General features: G+C 42.0%; 1 protein-coding gene across 1 annotated transcript in view; it reads right to left on the bottom strand.

The window, feature by feature from the left end:
* The window catches only part of LOC127582673 (tumor necrosis factor alpha-induced protein 8-like protein 1), a 47,927-nt gene extending 45,719 nt beyond the window's left edge, over nucleotides 1–2,208 (bottom strand). The window contains exon 1 of the mRNA XM_052038199.1: nucleotides 1,949–2,208. The gene's annotated coding sequence lies outside the window, so the exon portion shown is untranslated. The remainder of the gene's footprint in view (nucleotides 1–1,948) is intronic.
* Between the last annotated feature and the right edge of the window lie 20,496 nt (nucleotides 2,209–22,704).

The following is a 22,704-nucleotide window of genomic DNA, read 5'->3' as shown; positions in this document are numbered from 1 at the left end:
AGCTTCTACATCCTGGACTAGGAAGATACCAAGACAAAAAGAGGTTTCCACTACCGATAAGTCAGGAATGGCTGCAGTGCTCTTGTGCTCACTACAAGATCCCGGTTCCTGTCTAAAGAATGTAAGCATGAGAGACTACAGATGCAGGAATCTGGAGCAACAAACAAAATGTTGGAGGAACTCAGCGGGTCAGGCAGCAACTGTGGAGGGAAATTGAACAGTTGTTTCGGGTCAAGACCCTTCATCTGGACTGGTCACAGATGCTGCCTGACTTGCTGAGTTCCTCCAGCATGTTTGTTGCTCCCATCTAAAGAATAGCTGGCTAGACGAGATGAATAATGACAACGTCTGTACCAGTGTCAGTACTTGTATATGGAAAACAAACAGAAATATAGAAAGGTTTGTCCAGATCAAGATGATGGGAACGATAATGGAACATTTGGAGGTTATCTGCAACTCTTATCGCCACCTGCTATCCATTTAGATTCAACACTTCATGCCACAGAGAAAGAGTACAAGGGAGTGCCCCAAAGAGCAAACAGGGATTGTCTCATTCATTATGGATCAGCCATTCACGAGCGCCAGACTCTCACACTGAAAGGTAAACAAGAGGGGAAGGCTGCTTCAAAGCACTGCCGTACCCTCTGGATGAAGGTGAGAGATGACAAATTTGTTGCAAAGTCCAATGCAAACAGAGTTTGTGCCAAATTGGATTGAATCATAGCAAAATGTAACCAGCCACTAAAAATGAAAGAGTTCACTTTGCTAATGAAGTTAAGTCACTTTGATCGGGAAAAGCATAGCAAATGTTAGTCCAAGACAATGACTTGTTTATGGCAAACTTAGTACATCTGTTATGACAGTAAACACTAGTAATGAATACACATTGTTGTTGTGGAATACAAATATCCTCACCCTACATCTCATCCCTATATTTATATTTCCCCAACACCTCCCTCCCCCAAGTCAATGACAGTATCAATGTCAGTGATCTAACCTGAATCTAACATGGATAAATGCAGAGTGGGAATCTAATCCAATCTCTTCCAGTCTGCAAGGTCCAATAAAATTCCAGATCCCATTATCTCTTGAGGACATTAAATTACAAAAGTCACGGAGGGCTCATACTGAAAGTTTCACTTTGGCTTTAAAAAAAACACGCTCATTAAGGAGATTAATGATGTACGGCAGGACAAGTGGTCATTTAATACCTAGCAGGGGGAATGATACCCAGTGTAACAAGAGCCGTAAGAAAATATGAGCCTCATGAACTGGAGGGCGAGTTGCTCAGGTGAAACACACAGGACAAGTTTGTTACACGTTACCACGGAAACCACTCAACTCTCTACCTCCGGTTTCGCGCTCGCCTGATTGGTGCAGTTGAACTTCCCAACGCCTGTTACACTTATGATTGGTTCGGTCACACGTCACATTAACTTGCATGAGGAAAAAAAATGATTATTAACATTAAAGACATCATTGACAACATCCCGACAAACAGGTTCCGTCCCAGTGCAACGCATTTTGTATTATAAATTATAAAAGAAAACCAAAAGTGGCTAGTAATTTGCTTTAAACTTTAAGGACAAGCGAGGAATACAATTAGAAGAATGCAGTGAAAATTCTCTGTCAATATGGAGGGTGGAAAAGAGACTCAGAGAATGTCAAGCAGATCAATCAACCTTTCACAAGTTAGGTTATTTGCAGTACGCTGCGAGAGAACAGGGAAAACCCCCTTCACATATTTCCAACCCTGCGTCCTATGGAGAAAAAAAAGTCTCAGACTGGGTGACTTCAACAACTCAAACATTGCAATTCCAGCGCTGGGGCGTTTATTCCTTACAGTTGTATGTTGTACATATTTAAACACTTTGCTTCATTGGTTTATTTTTACCTCCACACATCAACCAGCCTCTTTGTTCCGCTGGAGTCACCCAGTTTGCTTTACCTGGTTTCCTTAAACCGCGAATGGCCGCAGCGACCAGCCAACTCCTCGCAGACTTTTTCCCCCAAACAGAAACTTTCCGCTTCCTCCGGGCGGCTTTAAAGGACGCTGGGCTCCAGCGGGTGAATTACGCTCTGGGTAACCATGCGACGGCCGGCGCTGGGACAGACCGAACCCCTTCTCGGCCGAGTTTGAAACTTGACTCCGGGAAAGGAGTGAGGGAGAAAAAAAAGGAGGAAAAAAAAGTTTCAAATTTGCGAGGAACTGTCAGGTCCACAGGGCAGAGGGAGGAGAGATGATTGACACTCCCCCTGACCAATGGAGCTGCGAGGTGTGGGCCTTGGGGAGCAATCAACACCGGGCAAGGGCGGGCATTGAGCTGGGAGCTGCTACACGCACAAACTGATCTTCAGTGTTCCCAGTTTATTTTTCTTTCTGGACATTTCCTTTCCCCACCCCTTTCCCACCTCAGGGGTTTCATTCCCTGATGTATCAAGGAAACTCAGACGGCTGGACAAGCATTCAGCTTTTGCCGTTGCGAGCAATTTCTCAATGAATACTACAAAAAGAAGTTCGGCACCTTCCCTTAAAATGCTCTTCATCTTGTGAGAATTTTCCTGCTTCCCACTTCTGCATCCACCAGATTCCTTTAACTTCATTTATAACCAAGCACAAAGCTTGTAAGATATAAGTGAAGCTTACTGTATTGTGGGATGCAGGGATTATAAAGATGTTACATCTGTTTCTTATATTTTGGTAATTTTCTCAGTGTCCAGAGAATCTTTAAACTTGTTGAAAGTAGCCTGTTCCGCAATTAAACGGTGTTGGTGGGATTCAACTTCTTTTGCAGTACCATTTACTACTTGGCCTGGTTGTGGTTGGTGTCAAATTGTCCAGGGAATCTGTACAGAGTCATAGAGTCATACAGCATGAAAACAGCCTACTCAGCCCACCATAGAACATGGAACAGGAACAGGCCCTTCAGCCCACGATGTCTGTGCTGAGCATGATGCCAAAGTAAACTAATCCCTTCTGCCCACACATGATCTATAGCCCTCCATTCCCTGCATCTTCACGTGCCTGTCTAAAAGCCTCTTGAACGCCACTATTGTATCTGCTTCCACTACCATCCTTGGCAGTGTGTTCCAGGCACCTACCACCCTCTGTGCGAAAAACTTGCCCCACACATCCTCTTTAAACTTTCCCCCTCTCACCCTAAACCTATGCCCTCTAGCATTCAACATTTCCACCATGGGAAAAAGATTCTGGCTGTCTACCCTATCAATGCCTCTTACAATTTTATAAACTTCTATCAGGTCTCCCCTCAGCCTCTGACGCTCCAGAGAAGACAGTCCAAATTTGTCCAACCTCTCCTTATAGCTAATATCCTCCAATCCAGGCAGCATCCTGGTAAACCTCTTCTGCACTCTCTTCAAAGCCTCCACATCCTAGTGGGGCGACCAGAACTGCACACAATACTCCAAGTGCAGACTAACCAAAGTTTTATACAACTGCATCATGATTTCCTGTCTCTTACACTCTATGCCCCTCGTGATGAAGGCAAGCATGTCATATGCCTTTTTTACCACTCTGTCTACTTGCAGTGCCACTTTCAGAGAGGTATGGACTTGGACCCCAAGATCCCTCTGAACATCAATGTTGTTAAGGGACCTTCCGTTAACTGTATACTTTCCCCTCCTCTTTATTTTCCCCTTCTGCCTCACCTGAAAATTCTGTACTCCCAGCACTGAGTTGTCTGTCCTGCCCTTCATTCAGTGATGTATCAGTCATGGCAACAATATTGTAGTCCCATGTGCTAATTAAAGATTTAAATACATCTAACTTACTAGTTAGACTCCTTAACAAAAATAGATGCACTTTAGCTTTGTATTCCCCTCGTGTGCATTTATCCTCCTGTTCTGCCCACTAGACCGCAGGGAACACCAGCACGACATGCCTGCCTTACTGCCCTTCCTGGAAGTCACCCATTCCTTTTCTTTCTGTGCCTGTGGCTTGACAAACTCACCAAACATACTATCTACCCCATCTTCCGCATCCCAACCTCCACAGTGAGTCCAACCACAGCTCAAATTGCTCTAAGCAGCCCAACAGGAGCTGCAGCTGGTCCCTCTTCCAACAGGTTACCACAGTGCTCTGTGGTAGCTATTAATTGGCCTTGTTTTGTAGAAATTTCAACTCTTGAGAAAGAAGATGTGAATCCAAACCTCACTCCAGGTCTCCTGAATAATGCAGAGTAAGGCTTTTGGGGAATTGTCACAAGTCAGACTTTCCATTGAGGATCAAGGATGACACACAGAGCTGAGTGATCTTCCAAGGTGGTGAAGTGATTAAGTGATTCTCTGAATAGATAACCAAGGCATCAACTTAAACATTAACTCTGTTTCCACAGATGCTGCCAAGTCTACTGAGTCTTTCCAGCAATTTCTGGTTTCAATTTATCATGGCCTGGTCAGGTGGATGTTAAAGATTAACAGGTTTTTACTGACAATGGCAATAAAAACAAACTGCAGGAAGAACTCAGTGGGTCAGGCAGCATCTGTGGAGGGAAAGGGATGGTCGATGTTTCCGGTTAATGTTCCCTGCATTTATTACAGAATCTGCAGTCTCTTGTGTCTCCATTCTATTGCCAAGGCCTTGGAGTTTAGACATAGGGAAGCTTTGTTACAATTGTACAGGGTGTTGGTGAGACCACACCTGGAGTACTGCACACAGTTTTGTTCCCCTTACCTATGAAAGGATATAGCAGCATTCAAGATTGTCCAAAAGAGATTCGCCAGCCTAATTCCTGGGATGACAGGATTGCCCTATCAAGAGAGGCTGAACTGGTTGTGTCTGTATTCTCTGGCATTTGGTAGAATGAGGGGTGATCTTAGTCAAACGTATAACATAGAAATTTCTTCTGGCACAGGGAAGGGGTTGAGATCTGAGGTAGATCAGCTATGATAATATTGAATTGTGGTGCAGGCTTGAGAGACATGTTCCTGCTCCTGTTTTCCTGTGTTCTTGTGCAAAATAGTCCAAAATAAGCTAAAGGATTCATGATAGGCAATTCATCAGTGCCTGTTAAAGCAGCACACCATTTTCATGCTACATGCAACTTTGATTGATTGACACATTCATCCAATATCAACTGCTTTGTTGATTGGCTAGACAGGTCAGCAAGGTGCCATTATTGTAAATTACAGCTAGCTTACAGTGTTTAAAGTTAGAACAGGAGATACTGGAAATATTCAGCAGGTTAGGCAGCATTGGTGCAAAGAGAAATAAAGTTAATATTTTCCATTGTTTTCTGTTTTATTTCAGATGTCCATCGTCTGCAGTATTTCGCCTTTTGTTTAGTGCTTAAAGTGAGCCTGCTCCTCTCTTAAAGGAGAAATGCACTACCACTGGAACAGGATCTATGTTACCCTGGGAAACAGTGAAGACTGCTGTAAAACAGGAGAGAATATGCTCCAAGAAGTTGGATGCTTCACTGGATGTCTTTGTGAGGGTGGTGGAAGGAAGAAACCCTCCAGTCAGAGGGAACAGACGCAGTGAAGGTCCCTTTCAGGAATTTAGCCCAAAATCTGGAATGCACCGTAGCATGAAGTTAATGACCTTACATGTGGCAAAGACGCACCTTCAAATGCTATAAAGGACCACCTGTACCACTAATCTCAGAGGCAGCTCAGATCATCACCTCCAGTATTTGCCTGTTAATAATCTCGGTCAGTAGTCTTTGTCATTGTTACATCCTCACATGGTTATCTGTTCAACCAAAACCAACTCATTGTACAACGCTTACTGACACTCACAATGACCAGGTGACTTGCAACTGGAGGCAGTTCTTGCAACTGGAGGCAGTTCTTGCAACTGGAAGACTGGCCTCAAGGAAATATGTATTCCTCCCGCATCATAGTGTTTTTCATCTAGATTCCAGCATCTGCAGTCCTTTGTTTCTCCAGTATTTATCTTGGTGCTGAAGCTAAATGTTGCCCAGGTGCTTAAAACTAAGTGTTTAAAAATATATACACAGAGGCAGAAGAGGTTGAGAGGCTGATTGGAAACATTAACTGTGGGACTGGTTTTGAGTAGAATTTTAAATAAAAAGGTAGATTTGGAGAGGTTTAGGGAATGAATTCCAGTGAATACACTGTTGAAGACGTAACTGAGAATGGAGGGGTGCAGGGCTTGCACAAGAGACGGAGGAACAGCTAGTTTGGATCGGAGCAATAACGCAGCTGGAGGTGTGAACAGATATTGGATGTGGTGAGGAACTGGGATGAGTTATCTGTTTTGGGACCTGAAGATGATGTTCTGAATTATTGTTTGGCTGGAGGATTCACTGAATCACAGATTAGTATGGCAGCAAAGGAAGCCACATTACATAGACCATTGGGACTGTATGGGTATTTTAAAGAGCAACCTATATGGTCCAACCACCTGATCTTTCCCCAATTTTCTTCCTAGAAAGTTTCTATTGAATCTTTTCCAACACCCTGTCAGGTAATACAATAATCCAGGCCCTGCCCACACATTGTGTGAAAATACTTCTTCCCTCATGTCAACCTTGCTCTTTTAAGAATCACCTTTAATCTGTGCCCTCTGATGATCAACTGTCATCCACTGAAACATATTTTGGTATTGGATTACTATTGTCACATGCACTGAGATATAGTGAAAAGCTTTTGCTTGCGTGCCATCCAGACAGATCATGCCACATAATTACATTGAGGTAGTGAAAAAAAACAGAATGCAGAATAGAGTGTTGCAGTTACAGAGAAAGTATAGGTAGACAAATAAAATGCACGGTCTACAATGAGGTAGATTGGGAGATCAAGAGTTCAAGAGTTCATCTTTTAGCATATGAGAGGTCCGTTCAAGAGTCTGATAACAGCGGGATGGAAGCTGTCCTTAAGTCTGGTGGTTCGTGCTCTCAAGCTTTTGTATCTTCTCCTGGACAGGAGAGGGGAGAGGAGAGAATGACCGGGGTGGGAGGGGTCCTTGATTATGTTTGCTGCTTTCCCGAGGAAGTGGGTAGAGTAGATGGAGTCAATGGAGGGGAGGATTGTTAATTTTAAACACCTCTATCACATCCCTTTAGCCTTCTCTGCTCTGCAGAGAACAACCGACTTCTCCAGTCTCTCCATTTAACTGTAATCCCTCATCCCTGGAGTCCATTCTGGCAAACCTCTTCTATACTACCCCTATAGCCTTCACATTCTTCCAATAGTGTGTCCAGAGTTGGAGACAATGCTCCAGCTGGGACTGCACTGGCGTTTCATTTTGCTTCAGCATGACTTCCTGGCTTTTGTATTCTTTGTTTCTATTTATAAAGGCAGGAACCTGTTTCCTTTACCGACTGTTTAATCTCTCCTGCCGCCATCAAAAACATGCACAAACAATTCCAGGCCTCTTTATTCTCGCATCCCATTTTCACCATGCACTTTACCTTTTATCGTCTCTCCTAATTTTTTCCTGCCAATATGTTCAGGTGCGAATATGAATTGTTTTATGAATTTATAGTGTCAATATGAACTTCTGTTAGGTAAAATTCATCTAGTTGTGTATGATGGACAAGAGTTGAGAGCACACTGGTGGTGGAGGAAATCAGTGAAGTAGAACTGCGTATCATCTGTGTACAGAGTCCCTGATGCTGGATGTGCTGCAGAGGGGCAACAAGTTAATAAGCCTGAAGAGGGGACTAGGAATTGACACAAGGAGGATTCTGCACAAGATGTTGCAGGGTAGGAATAGAGCTCACTGCTCAGGTTATATTAGGATATGCAAAAGTGAAATCAAGTGAGACAGCAAAGCAGGGGTACTGGAGATAAACGGCATGGTTGAGTATGTCGACAGCCGCAGAGAGGTTGAAGAGTAACAGAAGATGTCACTTGTAACTTTGATTAGGGTTATTTTGCTGTTCTATGGTTTCATGGAGGACATAAAAGAAGATCCCAGGCTTCACACCTGAAACGTTAATCAGTGTTTGCTTTCCATGGATGTTGACTGATCTGTTTCACATTCCCAGCATGTTCACTTTCTGTTTCAGACTGCAAACAGTTGGAAGTTTTTGCTGGTGCACTGATCAGCATTATTTTCCCAAACTAACACTATCAAAAGCACCACACAAAGCACTGGAGAAACTCAGCGGGTCAGGCAGCATCTATGGAGGGAAATAGACTGTCAACATTTCAGGTTGAGACCCTTCATCTGGACCCTTCATTGAGTCCAAGTGAAGGGTCTCGACCTGAAACGTTGACTGTCCATTTCCATCCATAGGTGCTGCCTGACCTGCTGAATTCCTCCAGAGTTTGTGTGTTGCTCCAGATTCCAGCATCTGCAGTGTCTTGTGTCTCCACTATCAAAAGCACATTGATTACTCAATCATTTCATTTCCAACTTGTGGGATCTCTCTATGCATAAACTGGCTGCTGTGTTTGTCTGCTTAACTACAGTGCCAATAATTCAACAATATTTCATTACGTGAGAAGTGTGAGACATCGCAAGCATCTATATAAACACAACTGCTTCACTTCTCTGTTTTCCTGTCTTTTTTTCCTCAGAGCAGTTGAACCAGAAATCTAAGCACACCCAATTCATCCGTATTGTTCCCCAAGGTTAGATCTTATACCTTTGCTTGTTTAATTTCACTGAAATCTTAAAACCAGTTCTACAAAGTGAAGCTCGATTGATGAGTGTAATTTTGCTTTCCTTTTCATTCCTTTGTGGATTGTGGGTGTCACTGGTATGGCCAGCATTTATTGCTTGTCCCTATTTGCCCTTGAGAAGGTGGTGGTGAGGTTTTGCCTTCAGACACTGCTGTTCTTGTGTTCAAGGTGCTCCAGCAGTTCTATTGGTTACAGAGTCCCAAGATTTTCACCCAGTGACGATGATACACTCCCAAGTCAGGATAATGAGAGACTTAGATGGGAACCTGCCTGATGTTCTGGTCCTTCTAACTATTAAAGGCCACTGGTTTGGGATATGCTGTTGGAGTAGCTTTGATGAGTAACTGCAGTCATCCTATTATTGGTATACACTGTAAAAAGCTGTGTTAATAGTGGATGGAGAAAAAACTGAAGGTGTTGTAATATTTGGTTGTAGCTGTACTCATCCTTGCAAGTGAAAATTATTCCAGCTCCCTCTTGACTTGTGCCTTATAGATGGAGGAACAGATCTGGAGCAAAGGAAATAAGCTAGTTGTGGCAGGATTCTCTGCTTCTGAGCTACTCTTGTAACCACAGACTCTATGTATCTGTTGCAGTTAAGTTTTTGGTCAACAATGTCTCTCGGATGTTGATGTTGGATTCGGTGATGGTAATGTCAAAGTGAGGAAGTTTGACTCTCTCTTGTTGAAGGTGTCATTGCCGGCTCCTGAAGGTCAAAAATTATTGTTTGCTACTTATCAGCTTGTGGCTGAATACTGGCTGAATAGGCTAGGTGTTGCAACAGACCTCAGAGGAGGCTGAGATCATTTACCCACTTCTGGTTTAGTCTTTTGCTGGGCTCTGATATCATTGTGGTTAGGAGTGATTATTGAGCCTTTTCCTCTTCCTTTAGGTTGTCTAGCTCCTTCGTAATTGGATGTAACAGGACTACAGAGCCTTGATCTGGTGAATCTATCACTGGGTCATTTAACTCTCTCCGTTATGTCTCTGCTGCTTCCAAGGATTAGCACACAGCTACAGCTTTACCAGGTTGGCACTTAATTTTGGGTATGCCTAGTGCAGCTTCTGCACATTCTTCTGCACTTCTCTGAACCACTCTTGATACCCTAGTTTGATGGCAATTTTACATTGGGGAATATGCAATGCTGAGGTTCCAAATTGTGGTGTAGAACGGTTCTGTTCTGATGTTGATCCACACTTCCTCAGGGATGCCCAATTTAGATCTGCTAGCCTAATTTGAATATATCCCAGTTAGTATAATGACAGTGCCAGACAACATGACAGAGGTTCTCAATGTGGGCAATACATATTGTCTTTCCATAGATAATGGGTGGCACAGTGCTGCCTCACAACTCCAGTGACCTGGGTTCAGTCCTGGTGGAAATATGTGGACCTTGCACGTTCTTTCTGCGGCTCTTTGAGAGTCCTCCAGGTGCTCCAGTTTCCTCCCACATCCCAATGACGTGCAGGTTGTGAGGTTAATTGGTGGAGTTGATGGGAATGTGGGGAGAATAAAAAAATGTCATTAGTGTAGGATTAATGTAAAATGGGTGCTTGATGGTTGGCATTGACTCAATGGGCCTGTTTCCTTTTTTAATACCTCTCGGACTCTATGAAGAAGTGGTCACACTTACTAATTTTGTTATGGATAGATGCACTTGTGATATGTAGACTGGAAGGACAGAATCCTTTGTGTTGGTTCATTACTTCATAGCTCAAGCCTAGTTACCACATCCTTCAGGACTCACTTTGTTCAGTCAGTGACGGTCATTCTTAGTGATGGACACCGAAGTCTCCCACGCAGAGTATCTTCTGTGCCCTTGCTACTCTCAGTGCTTCTTCCGAATTTTCATCTTGGTGGAGTGCTGATTGATCGGCTAAAAGGGGACAGTAGATTGGAATTAGCATGGAGTTCCTAGCCTATTTTTGATCTGAGGCCATAAGACCTGGAGTCAATGTAAGGTTTTCCAGGGCCATTCCTTCCTAACTGTGTAGTCATGCCATCACTTCTGCTTGTTTTTTCTTGTCAATGGAACAGGACATACCCCTTCTCATGGATGGTGATTGACAAGCATGGGACATTGACTTGAAGACATAATTCTGTGATTACGACTAATTTTGCCAATCTCCTGATGTTCACAAGGAGGACTTTGCAGAAATGCTCAAGAGCCTTTGATCCGAAAAATTAACTTTTTCTATTTCCACAGATGCTGACTGACATGCTGAATGTTACTGGCAGTTTTTGTTTTTATTTCAGATTTTCAGCATCTGCAGTTTTTTTCTGATTTTCATGAATTTTGCTGAGTTCCCCAGAGCTGAAGCCAAAGTTAATTCTACATGGATCTGTCTGGCTTTATTCTTATTATTGTCTATTATAGTGGTTTAACACAACTGATTGGCTTGACAGATTATTTCCAAAAATAGTTAAAAGTTAAATCACATTGCTGTGTTCTGGAGTCATCTACAGACCAATTGCAGGTAGCAGAATTTATTCCCTCATGTACATTACTGAATATTACAATAACCCAGTAGAATCAGAGTTTTCATTATTGATTCTTTCTTTCAGAATATTTTGTTTCATTAATTGAATTTAAATTCCACAGCTGCCACAGTGGGATTTAAGCAATTTTCCCTGGATCATTTGTCCAAATATGTAGATTGTTAGGACAGCAACATAAGCACCATGCTGCTATTCCTTATCTTTGGCCAGTTATGACAAAATCCAGAGACAAAAGAAGGTTTCAATTGTGGTTTCACTATAGTTCTGGAAATTATTTAACTCTAATTATTCTGACATGGTAGTATGGTTTTAATTTATTTTTGCATGCCTGTGTTTCTGTTGGTGATTATGTCACTAAATTTAGCCAACTCCCACAGATGTCAACCTGGGTTCATCAATAACACCATCACCTTTGAGACATAAATCCTGAGGCTTGAGCCTATAATTGTTGACGCTTCAGTATGTACTACATTGTGGGAGATGCTGGCTTTTGGAGCAGATATTAAACTGTGCAAGTCTATCCTCACAGCTGGATAAAAAAAGATTTCATGGTACTGTGTGAAGAAGATTAAGGGAGTTCTCCCTGGTTGTTGGTCAATGTTCATCCATTAAGAAAGGTCCTACATAATACTTGGCCATATGCTTCATTTCAATGAGTAGGAAGTTGTGCACCGTCTTTCTATTGCACTCCTCTACAGTACAACAGTGACAAAACATTATTTCATTGGCTGTGAATTGCTGGGGAAAGCCCTTTCTTCTCTTGACATGGCACCACCTTTACTCTGGTCCTTTTAATATGCTGTTTTATTCCAGTTGTTGCAGATAATTCCAGTGTTTGATCTTATTTTTGGATGAGTTGGGAACAGCCTCATATGAATCAGAAGTGTGTGTGCTCAAGGGCCAATCCAGAACCTGGCAATAGTCTAAACTGATAGTCCAGTCCAGTGGCATGGTGTCATGACAGCAATCTTTCCCTCAATGTCAGCAAAACAAAAAAGCTGGTCATTGACTTCAGGATAAGTGTTGGAGCACATGCCTCTGTATGTATCAATGGTGCTGAGGTGGAGACGGTTGAGAACTTCTAGTTCCTAGGTGTAAACATCACCAATATCTTGTCCTGGTCTGACCACATAGGTGCTATGGCCAAGAAAGCACACTAGCACCTCTACTTCCTCAGAAGGCTAAGGACATTTGGCATGTTCCCGTTGACCCTCACCAATTTTTATCGATGCAGCACAGAAAACATCTATGGTATGGTAACTGCTCTGCCTAAGACCGCAAGAAATTGCAGGGAGTTGTGGTCAGACCTCAGTCCATCACGTGAACTAGCCTCCCCTCCATGGACTCTGTCTACACTTCTCGCTGCCTTGGAAAAGACCCAACATAATCAAAGACCCCTCCCACCCTGGACATTCTCTCTTCTCCTCTCTTCCATCAGGCAGAAGGTACAAAATCTTGGAAACACACATCACCAGGCTTAGGGACAGCTTCTATCCCGCCGTTAAAAGACTCTTGCTGACCTCTTCTATGTTAAAGATGAACTCTTGACTTCACAATCTACCTTTTTATGGCCCTTGCACCCTATTGTCTATCTGCACTGCACTTTCTCTGTAACTGTAACACTATATTTTGCATTCTGTTACTGCTTTTCCCTTGTACTACCTCAATGTATTTCTATTTTGAAATGATCTGTACTGATAACATGCAAGACAGTTTTTCACTGTATCTCAGTTCATATGCCAATAATAAACCAATTCAATTCAGTTCCCATGCAGCACTCTTAAAGGACCACCCCTCTGGTTATCATATTAGCTTGGATACTGGTTTTCTAGTTTAAAAGAATGGTAATGCTCCAATGCACTATTTAAACTCGAGCAAAAGAACTCTCCCAATGTCCTGGGCAAAATTCTACCTTAGTCTAATCACCAACAACAGGTTAAACTGTTATTCAATCTATTGATAGACTGGAGCTTGGTCTTATGATGTTTAATCACATAATGACAATAGTCTCTACAATATTATCCATAGAGACATAGAAAATTAGGAGTATGAAGAAGACATTCAGTCCTTTGAACCTGGTCCAAATTCAACATGACCAGAGCAGAGCCTGTATCTCAATACTATATTTTCACTTGTTCTCTATACCCCTTGATACCTTTTGTTTCTATAAATTTATCTACTCCTTATTAAGCGTCTTCACTGACTTGGCCTCTGCAACTTTCTGTGGAGGAGAATTCACCACTCTCCGAGTGAAGAAATTCTAATAATATCAGTTCTAAATGCCTAATCCCATATTCCAAGGCTGTGGCTTCTGGTTCTAAACCTAACAGCAGGAGACATATTTTCTTTGCATCCACTCTGTTGATCACTGGTGGAATGTTATGTTTCAATATGATCCCCTCTCCTCTAAAATTTAGCATACATTGACCTGGTCAACCCTATTTATGGTGTGTTCTGAGGGTTTATGTAAAGTTATGGATCTAGAAATTCTTTCAGGTACTGTAATGTTAATATATTGCCACACATTAGTACTTAGTCTCAGAACTGAATGTTATCATGCCCTTCTTGTAGTGTGGTGACCAGAACAATGCACAATACTCATGTCTCAACTAATGTTTTATATAATCTTGGCACGACCCTTTGTTCTTATGTTTTTGATGCCTCAGCCAACTGAAATGATATCCTGCATTTCTTCTTAACCACCTTTTCTATCTTGTCCTGCTACCCGTGCACAGAACACTTTGGGCCTTTTGAGGTCTGGAAGAACTTCTAGGCAATGTCTTTTTCACTGGCCTTTTCACTACACAGCTAGCAGCTTTGCATTCATGTGTCTCTGTTGGTGTGTATCTAGTTACTGGAATGGAACACAATATCATTTCACAGAGAGAATGTTCTGTCCACAACTGGTAAATATGGTAACATATGCAGTCTAGTTATCATCTCTTTCCTCTCTCAAATCCTCACAGGCATTAATGCATGAATCCAGAAAGAACACATGTTATCAATGCAAAATGGAAGCTGGTTGATCAGATTTGAGAAGGACGTTTTGAAAACCTTTGGAACCTCAGACATTCGAAGTGACATTGATTGCTGTCCTTTCTCCAAGTCGATCATTGGTCAGCTTAATGGAAACGTGAAAGGTTTTGTATGAGAGTGTTACTTTATTATTTCTTTGTTTATATTTTTCACTCCAATAGCTGTTCGAGAATATGAGCAAATAGAGAATTAATTTATTCTAATTGCTTCATTTATGAGATTCAGGCAATATCAGGCATATATTAACTGTCCATAACTGCCTTTAAGAATGTGGTGGTGAGCTGCATTTTTGAACTGCTGCAGTTCTTCTGCTGAAGGTGCCACTGGATCAGGAGTTCCAGGATATAGACCCAGTGACAATCAAGGAATGGTGACGCATGTCTAATTGAGAATGATGTGTGACAAGGAGGGGAACCTCCAGGAGACAGTGTACCCTGCAACTACTACCCTTGTCCTTCTTAGCAGTAAAGGTCCTGGGTTTGGATGGTGCAGTCAAATAGCTTTGATGAGTAACTGCAGTGCATTTTATAGGTGGTATACATAGCACTGGTGTGGAGAGAATGGACCCTTAGTGTATTAGATGTGGCTGCTGTGTCCAGAGCAGTATTAGGTTTCTTGAGAGTTGTTGGAACGGTACTCATTCAGGCAAATAGAGAATATATTATCACACCCCAAATTATGCCTTGTAAAAGAGGTGAGCCACTTGGCACAAAATACCCAGACTGTGATCTACTCTTTATGATGCTGGTCCTGTTGAGTTCCTGGTCAATGGTGATCCCAGGATGTTGATGCTGGGGGACTTTGAGAGGGTAATGTCATTGAATGTCAGGTGGGCATTTAGATTCTCTTTTGTTGGAGATGGTAATTGCCTGGGACTTTTGTAACTCAAACATTACTTACCACTATGTGGTCTGTGTGTTAATATTGGTTAGGTCTTGCTGTATGCTGGCATTTACTGAGGAATTGTGAATGAAAGTGAACACTGTGCAATCATCAATGAACGTCCCCACTTATCATATGATGGAAGGAAGAGCATTGATGAAAGAGCTGAAGATGATTGGGCCCAGGAAACCAACCTCCTGGTGCGATGTCCTAATGTCCTGGGGCTGGGATGATTAACTTCCACAGCCACAACCATCTTCCTTATGCAAGATATGACTCCAATCGCTGGAGTGTTTTCCCCTTAATGTCCATTGACTTCAGTTTTACCAGGACTCCCTTGGTGCCACACCTTGTCAGATGCTGATATCAATTGTAGTTCATTTCACTTCACCTCTGGAATTTAACTTTGACCAAGATTGTAAAAGAGATTCAGAGCCAAACAATTCTGTCAGTACTGCAGAATCACTCTGTTGATGTCTAAAGTAAAAAAAAGTCAAAAGTCGAGTTTATTGTCATGTGCACAACTACACGTGTGCACAGGTGTAATGAAAAACTTACTTGCAGCAGCATCACAGACACAGAACATCAGATAAGCAGCATTCAGAAAAAAATCACTTAAACATAAATTAAACACAAATTTTACAAGAAAGAACACAATTAGAACAAGAAAAAGTCCATTGTAGTACAAAGTGTTCAAAGTGGTCATAGTGTTGTTATACTGAGGTAGTGATTAGGGTTGTGCTGGTTGGTTCAAGAACTAAATGGTTGAAGAGAAGTAGCTGTTCTTGAACCTGGTGGTGTGGGACTTCAGGCTTCTGTACCTCCTGCCTGATGGTAGCTGTGAGAAGAGGACATGGCCTGGATGGTGGGGATCATCTTTGATGGTAGATGTTGCCTTCTTGATGCAGCGCCCCCTGTAGATACTACCGATGGTGGGGAGGGATGTGCCCGTGATGTATTGAGCTGAGTCCACTACTCTCTGCAGCTTCTTATGTTCCTGCACATTTGAATTGCTGCACCAGACCATGATGCAACCAGTCAGGATGCTTCCAACAGTACAACTGCAGAAGTTTGTTAGAGTGTCACTTTTCATCCTCTACTGATGATTGAGAGTAGACTGAATAGGTGGTAATTACCTGGATTGGATTTGTCCTTAACATTTGACAATTCTCACTTATACTTATGTTGAACATAAATACAGATCTAATTATCTATCTTTCTCCCTTTCTCTTTCTACTATAAAAGAATCAATATACAGTATATATCATATTTTGTTATATTTAGTGATCTGTAAAAATGAAGAGATTTAATTTAATGAAATTGTTCTACTATTAAAATGATTCCCACTGTGAAATTCAATTAACTCCCATGCAACAATGAGAGAGCTGATATAGAATTAGTAGATAGCCAACTTAAAGCAAATCCCAATAGTACTGCATTTTGTCTCTACCGGAATGTTGGCTGAGATGCCACAGTTGCCTTAGTGCCCTTGTGCTCTGGAAGAATAAATCCATTTGGTTTTCTGCTGTCCAGTGTCTTGATGTTTGACAATAGAATCTGGCTCCAACATTGTGCACCTGATCTGTTACCTGAGGACGAGGGCACTTTGACCAAGAATGACTTCCAAGCAGCCAAGGGATGGGAAGAGCCTCAGCTCCACCTATTGCTCCAACATCTTTGATTTAGCATCCAACTCTCATGTACATCCTGCTGGCCAGCTACCTGCCCAGAATAGGCATAAAGAGGGAACCAGCTGTTTGTCAGCTGGTTAAGATCAAAAGGCCCTGAGGATGGCTGCTGGCAAAGGGCTAACACATCCATGAGGGGTTTCTGAGGGTATTGTGGGCAGAACCCAGGATAGCTGGCAGCCAGTGTTCCCTTTGAGGTACTCCTGCTCCTCCTGCCTAGTAAGGAATGTTTAATGCTTACCATGTATGAACTCTCCTTCCTGCAGACCAGGCTTCACTGAGACATTGTGGTCTACTTGGTAACAGAGGAGATGAATGCATTAATAAGGCTCACCTCTGAGCTATGTGCCCGAAGTGATAAAGTAGTGCAGGGATGAATGAAGTAGAAATGGGGAAGTAAGTTTATGCTGGTGATTTTAACAGTCCCCATTGGATGAAATAAGCTTGGGTTTTTCTTTTAGTGTCCATTCTCAAAAAGGAAAATTGATCCCATGAGTGAGATGCCAGGGGTTAATCATCCCAGCCCCAGGACCTGAGGAACTCCCCAGGAGTTCCTCAGGTCAGTATCCTGGGCCCAACCATCTTCAGCTCTTTGATCAATAACCTTCCTTCCATAATATCAGAAGTGGGGATGTTCCTTGATGATTGCAGAACATTCAGTTCCATTTGCAATTCCTCAGCAAATGCCAGCTTGCAGCAAGGCCTAAGACCCACACATCCAAACCCCACTGAGAGTCAATTACTTCATAAAAGGAACCCTCTGTGGCCAATGATTGTGTGCCATCCATAACACCCACAGGTATAGCAATTTAAGACCAGGTCTAGTATGGTTTGGGATTTGAGCACTAAAATCCAAAATACACAATTTTAAACAGGTCAAGATTAAGGGAATAGAGGAAGATTTTAAAATGGTAAGATGACTTACATGGAATATCTTTAAAGCATTTTTTGGACAGAACCAGATTCACAATCTGAATCACATCTAAGTGCCACCCACATGAAACATATTTTTCATTTTACCGTGTATAACCAGAGATTAGCATTTTTTAGTCATGTATAATAAGACACAAATGCCAGTGTTTGGTAATGGCTTATTTTCTATTAATATTTTCATCAAACAAATTAAACTAATAAAGGCTCCCTTGTTAAATGGCAAGAATTATGACTGATGTTTTTATATGTTTGTTAGCATAAGTTTCTTGAAATCAATCTTATAGCCTGATCCAACCAGGAGATTCAAGAACTGGAGACTTTTGATGCAAGCAGCATTAAATATTAAATAAAAATATTCATAGTTTTGTAAATTTGGATCATTAAAACCATCCAGATTTAATCCAAATGATTAATGCGTTTTGTTGCACTGCTTCTCGGGATCATTTTGGAAATGTGAGGTTTTACATTTGAAGTTGCCAAATACATAACCGCTCCACGATCATCATCTGCATTCCGATGGCACTGAGCTGATTTGCTGAGAAAAGGCACCTTCACAAACCAATGCATTACAAAAGAGGTGAGTTAGCTTCATACCGCTGTAGTTTGAGACAATTTTCAGAATCAAGACAAATGTAGAAATTGAACAGATTTTTTTTCTCCACAAACAGAGTCACTGGCGATTGAAAAACTCATCAAATACTCAATTCCACTTCTTCTGGGTGGATGAAAATGGTCAGTGAATTACCATTTCAATGAAAATCTGGGAATTCATGCTCAAACAAACATGGTAGCTTCCCTGTGACTGCACAGCAGGGCTTTAAGTTACAACATTGTTCAGAAGACACCTGCTGGCAGGTAGGAAAGTGAAAGAGATGACCTTGTTGCTATTGTGTTCAGAACAGTATCAACTTAGTCCGAAAAAGACATATACGTTGGTGAGGTCAGACACAATTCATTCCTTTCTCTGAGGTTGAACTTTCAAAGTATTTCATTGTAAGTTTAGCATTAAAGAAAGATCACAAAGACACTTAACATCCTCTCGGCCATCAAAGTAATTTTGGTTTTCAGCAGCACTGTAGCAAACCTTTTGAACACTTTATCCTTGCTGAACCACTTGAATACCGGAGGATACATTACCTCACTTTACTCACCTTCATTTGCTTCTAAATATGTTCTAAATTGACAGTGATTGAAGATTTTGTGACATTGAGTGTAGAGCCAACAACCTTTGTCATATGTCTGAAACAAGATCTTTGAGGCCATATTTTTTCTGGTATAAACTTCAGTGGCACTGCATTAGCTGCTTCTTCAGATCACATAGGTACCTTTAACAATGTGGAAACATTCTGTTATGCTTGCCTGTCATTGACTGTGTGCCATTTGTTGAAATGCCAACAAGTTTTTCCCATTTCCAAATGAATTTAACCTTTTGCAACACACAAAGCGCTGGAGAAACTCAGCGGATCAGGCAGCATCTGTGAAGGGAAATGGTCAGTTGACATTTCACGTCACGATCCGATCTGGTCTCAACCCAAAACGTCGACTGTCCATTTCCCTCCACAGATGCTGCTTGACCCTCTTAGTTCCTCCAGCATCTTGTGTGTTGCTCCACATTCCAGTATCTGCAGTATCCTGTGTCTCCAATTTTATAATTTTATCTTGGAGTTAATAAACAAATCCTTGCCCACAATTCTAGAAGAGGTGATGGTGGGGGGTTGGGGTGGTGGGGGAGGGTGGATGTTGGGAAAGGACAGAAAGATCTAGGAGAACATATGCATCCTTTGTTGAAAGTGGCAGGGCAGGTTGAGAAAGGGATGCTGGGCTTTATGAATAAAGACATACAGAACACGAGAAAGGAAATCATAATAAAGCACTGGTTTGGCCACATCTGCAGTATTGTGTCTAGTTCTGTGTGCCACACATATGGGAGATGTGAAGGCTTTAGAGGGAGTGCAGAAGAGTCTTACCAGAACTATTTCAGGACTGGGAAACCAGTTATGTGGATAGACTGGAGGAACTGGGGTTGTCCTCCTCAGAATATAGCAGGTTGTAAGGAGAACTGCCGGATGAGTGTAAAACCATGAAAGGTATAGACAGAGTAGATAGAGGGAAACTGCTCCCATTAGTGGAGGTGTCAAGAACTAGGGGACATGGAATGAAGTTGTTTGGTAGAAGAAACAAAAGTGACATGAGAATTTTCTTTTTGCACAGCTCATGGCTAAAATCTGGAATGTATTACCAGGGGAAGTAGAGGAAGCAAGTTCAACAGGAGTGTTCAAAAGAGAACTGGATAAGTATCTGAGAGAAACGAACTTGCAGGGGTAGGGAGACAGAGGGCGGGAGTGGGGTCAGCTGGACTACTCTTATATAGAGCTGTCTGGATGGCATGCAAAACAAAGCTCTTCACTCTGTCTTGGTACATATGACAATAATAAACCAATTACTTATTACCACTTTATTGTAAAATCTTTCAATATAACAAACTTAAAATCTTGTCTAGGCAGAAAAGAATGATCAACGGTCCCAAAGCACAGCAGCAGGACACATCCCAACTGGACGGCTGATGCAGGATTGACTGACAGAGCTGAAATATTTGTGTCAGTAACAACAATGGACAGCAAAGTGGTGCAGCTAATAGAGTCACTACCTCACAGCTCTAGCAACCCAGGGTTGATCCTGATTACCAGGGCTGTCTGTGTGGAGTTTGTATGTTCTCCATCTGACCTTGTAGGTTTCCTCCCATATTCCAAAGAGGCCAGATGGTGGGTTAATTGGTCACTGTAAATTGCCTCTGTAGGCAAGTGGTAGAATGTGGGTGGGGGTGGGGGGGGGTTGATAGGAATATGGGTAAATAAAATGGGATTGGTATAGGATTAGTGTAAATGGGAGCATGACAGTGGACTGAAGGGCCTGTATGACTAATGCAATCCAAATGGTGCACTTCTTCATCTGATTGTGCTTGTTTAAAAGCAATGTAATTCTCTTTTTTTCCAAAAGTTCTTTCTTTCCTCCCTTTGAGAGTTACTGATCTCTGGCCATGTCATTGTGGCTGGTATACATGTGTAAGAGTGGAAGATGGGGCTCTTTGTGGCTGGATCCCACGTTTTCCTCACATAAAGGGAATCAGGGGAGGGAATCTCTGGCCATTCTCCCAAAGTGTTGGGGCTCATTGCTACAGCAATTAATTTTGGCTGTTTGGTGCACACGTGGAAAAGATAAATTCTGTCAGCACTCACAGCCTGTATGTTAGGTTCAACACGTTGGGTCTAGTTATGGATGAATAAACTCACACTCAGCCTGTTCCAGTCAGTAATTTGGCTTCAGTGTTGATTCCTGGACAGATTGTCCATCCCAACCAAGGAAGAGCAGATGGTCAAGAGCACAAGCTTTGACCTGGCTGCTCATGAATCTGTAACCTCTAAAGAACAGTGTCAGTCCCGTACCTGTGCCTGTAACTATTCCTGTGCAGTGAGTCCCTGCCAGCAAGGGAAGATTTGGCAGTGGGAAGAGCTGGTTTATTTGAGCTATGTCATCCCATTCATGGTGTGGGCACAGTCTCAAGGAAAAATACCACAGTGCAGCCAGGTTGTCGTCACTGCATCTGTCTGTAAAGGTGGGCTGCCAACTCCTGTTAATGTGTCCACTGTGCTGCACCTCCAGACTGCTCCCTACACTGACAGAGAGACATGGACATCCGTGCTTTCTGGCCAATAGTGAGCTGACGAAGTTCAGCTGTGCAGCACAGCAGTGCCAGTTCTTGGATACGAGTCCTGAATGGGTCAGTACTTCAGAAGTAGCAATGAGAAAAGTGAGGTGGAATGGGGAGGAGGAGATTAGAACAAAATATGAAATTTTTGCTCTCATTACATTGAGAGATTGAGAAGTAAAAAAGCGAGTCAAAGACTACCACTGCAGTTCCAAAATTTGCAACTATTTGAATAGGAAATGAAAAGATTAAAGCCTGTTGGCTAAATTGTATCAAGTTGCCGTTTGTCTTTTGTGAAACTAGACAAACAAAAAGAGCCAGCGATCATCTATGTAATAGTCACAAAACACAATTGCCATACTGGAGAGACAAGAAACACTCAACAATTCTTAGCAAACAACAAAAGAATTTATTTTAATAATTTTGAACGAAAGTCAATTGCAGTTTTGTCAGGTCAATAAGTGGCAAAGTGCCAACATTCAGAGTTGCAGACATGAATATTTGCCTTTGCATTTGTCAGCTCTGTTAACGCACAAATGGTTCCCCAGGTTTCCTCCCTCTGGATTCTGGGTTCCTCCTGGAGGAAGTGTGTTTCCTTGGGATCAATACACTTCGAATGGGTGCACTAGGGATTAGAGTTCCACTAGTAAAAAATTGCCATGCACCAATACTCCGGGTAATTGGCAGCACTCTGCCCATCTCTTCAAGCCCACGATATAAAATCACATGAAGGTTCACTGTTTGTTTCCTCATGTGACAATACAACGAGCCCACTTCCCCAGACTGCTGCATTACTTGGCAGCTTGGTTACATTTACCTTTTCTTTTGTACCTGTTGACATTTACAGTTTGCCCACTCTTCTGTCAGTGTCATCCATCTGGTGAAAAACACTTACAATGCTGGCTTTGGTGTTCTAAATCAATTAAGTTCAAATAAATTCTTATATTACAACAGAGACCACATTTCAAAAATATTTTCTTTTCTATAAAGCATTTTAAGAAATGTTCAGGCTGTGAAAGGTGCAAAACAGATAAAAGTTTAATTCTTTTTTCTTTCTTCAAACTGTGAGAAGTAATTTTGACAGGATGATGGCATAAAATGGGTGGTATTGATTCAGCCGATTATTGCACATCTCTTCCAGTTTATGTCTCCTTTGATTTTAATGGAAGTCCAAGATTACGAGTCACTGAATCAATATCATTCATTTCACACTTCCTCCAGAGTCAAAACTGTCCCCGTCTGGTTAAATTCTACAAAGTTCTGGAAGTCAAACTTTTCTCAGACAGCCTTAAAGTGAAGGCCACCCTAGGAGATGATCTGGTTGTCCCCAGTGTAGGACCAGG

Source organism: Pristis pectinata, chromosome 24, assembly GCF_009764475.1.
Source record: "Pristis pectinata isolate sPriPec2 chromosome 24, sPriPec2.1.pri, whole genome shotgun sequence".
Lineage (NCBI taxonomy): Eukaryota > Metazoa > Chordata > Chondrichthyes > Rhinopristiformes > Pristidae > Pristis > Pristis pectinata.
Note: the sequence above shows the minus strand (reverse complement) of the source record. Positions and strands in the feature narration are given on the sequence as shown.